Consider the following 1,984-nt stretch of genomic DNA (forward strand, 5'->3'; position numbering starts at 1 on the left):
TTTATTATTTTGCACGTTTACGGTAAGTTTTAGCTCGCTGCTCATTATTCACGCGTCTAGCGGCGGCAAGCGTGTTCTGAAAGGGGTCGAAACCATGGTAAATAGGCACTGGTGCAGTTGAACCGTGGTAAAACTCGTCTCCGTAGTTGAGCGGGAGCGGCCAAAGGAATGTGCAATCGTGTGTGTAGTGGAGCTGGGAGGGGCAAGCATAAGGGACGAAGACGGGGGTAACATGTCGGATGTGATCATACCAGCACTAAAGCACCGGATCCCATCAGAATTCCGAAGTTAAGCGTGCTTGGGCGAGAGTAGTACTAGGATGGGTGACCTCCTGGGAAGTCCTCGTGTTGCATTCCCTTTTTAATTTTTTTGCACCGCGTGCAAAACAAAACGCACGAGCGCGACGTATGTTTAGCACGTTTTATTATTTTGCACGTTTACGGTAAGTTTTAGGTCGCTGCTCATTATTCACGCGTCTAGCGGCGGCAAGCGTGTTCTGAAAGGGGTCGAAACCATGGTAAATAGGCACTGGTGCAGTTGAACCGTGGTAAAACTCGTCTCCGTAGTTGAGCGGGAGCGGCCAAACGAATGTGCAATCGTGTGTGTAGTGGAGCTGGGAGGGGCAAGCATAAGGGACGAAGACGGGGGTAACATGTCGGATGTGATCATACCAGCACTAAAGCACCGGATCCCATTAGAACTCCGAAGTTAAGCGTGCTTGGGCGAGAGTAGTACTAGGATGGGTGACCTCCTGGGAAGTCCTCGTGTTGCATTCCCTTTTTAATTTTTTTGCACCGCGTGCAAAACAAAACGCACGAGCGCGACGTATGTTTAGCACGTTTCATTATTTCGCACGTTTACGGTAAGTTTTAGCTCGCTGCTCATTATTCACGCGTCTAGCGGCGGCAAGCGTGTTCTGAAAGGGGTCGAAACCATGGTAAATAGGCACTGGTGCAGTTGAACCGTGGTAAAACTCGTCTCCGTAGTTGAGCGGGAGCGGCCAAAGGAATGTGCAATCGTGTGTGTAGTGGAGCTGGGAGGGGCAAGCATAAGGGACGAAGAGGGGGGTAACATGTCGGATGTGATCATACCAGCACTAAAGCATCGGATCCCATCAGAACTCCGAAGTTAAGCGTGCTTGGGCGAGAGTAGTACTAGGATGGGTGACCTCCTGGGAAGTCCTCGTGTTGCATTCCCTTTTTAATTTTTTTGCACCGCGTGCAAAACAAAACGCACGAGCGCGACGTATGTTTAGCACGTTTTATTATTTTGCACGTTTACGGTAAGTTTTAGCTCGCTGCTCATTATTCACGCGTCTAGCGGCGGCAAGCGTGTTCTGAAAGGGGTCGAAACCATGGTAAATAGGCACTGGTGCAGTTGAACCGTGGTAAAACTCGTCTCCGTAGTTCAGCGGGAGCGGCCAAAGGAATGTGCAATCGTGTGTGTAGTGGAGCTGGGAGGGGCAAGCATAAGGGACGAAGACGGGGGTAACATGTCGGATGCGATCATACCAGCACTAAAGCACCGGATCCCATCAGAACTTCGAAGTTAAGCGTGCTTGGGCGAGAGTAGTACTAGGATCGGTGACCTCATGGGAAGTCCTCGTGTTGCATTCCCTTTTTAATTTTTTTGCACCGCGTGCAAAACAAAACGCACGAGCGCGACGTATGTTTAGCACGTTTTATTATTTTGCACGTTTACGGTAAGTTTTAGCTCGCTGCTCATTATTCACGCGTCTAGCGGCGGCAAGCGTGTTCTGAAAGGGGTCGAAACCATGGTAAATAGGCACTGGTGCAGTTGAACCGTGGTAAAACTCGTCTCCGTAGTTGAGCGGGAGCGGCCAAAGGAATGTGCAATCGTGTGTGTAGTGGAGCTGGGAGGGGCAAGCATAAGGGACGAAGACGGGGGTAACATGTCGGATGCGATCATACCAGCACTAAAGCACCGGATCCCATCAGAACTCCGAAGTTAAGCGTGCTTGGGC

The 1,984-nt window shown here is 50.6% G+C and overlaps 4 non-coding genes across 4 annotated transcripts; all 4 read left to right on the plus strand.

The window, feature by feature from the left end:
- The first annotated feature begins 237 nt into the window (after positions 1-237).
- On the plus strand, positions 238-356 carry LOC123177482 (5S ribosomal RNA). The gene has a single exon (XR_006488961.1). It is a non-coding gene; the product is annotated as a 5S ribosomal RNA (ribosomal RNA).
- A 301-nt stretch (positions 357-657) lies between these two features.
- On the plus strand, positions 658-776 carry LOC123177479 (5S ribosomal RNA). The gene has a single exon (XR_006488958.1). It is a non-coding gene; the product is annotated as a 5S ribosomal RNA (ribosomal RNA).
- Positions 777-1,077: 301 nt separating this feature from the next.
- Positions 1,078-1,196, plus strand: LOC123177480 (5S ribosomal RNA). Its single transcript, XR_006488960.1, has one exon. It is a non-coding gene; the product is annotated as a 5S ribosomal RNA (ribosomal RNA).
- A 301-nt stretch (positions 1,197-1,497) lies between these two features.
- Positions 1,498-1,616, plus strand: LOC123177483 (5S ribosomal RNA). The gene has a single exon (XR_006488962.1). It is a non-coding gene; the product is annotated as a 5S ribosomal RNA (ribosomal RNA).
- The last annotated feature ends 368 nt before the right edge of the window (positions 1,617-1,984 follow it).

Source organism: Triticum aestivum, unplaced genomic scaffold, assembly GCF_018294505.1.
Source record: "Triticum aestivum cultivar Chinese Spring unplaced genomic scaffold, IWGSC CS RefSeq v2.1 scaffold77020, whole genome shotgun sequence".
Classification (NCBI taxonomy): Eukaryota; Viridiplantae; Streptophyta; class Magnoliopsida; order Poales; family Poaceae; genus Triticum; species Triticum aestivum.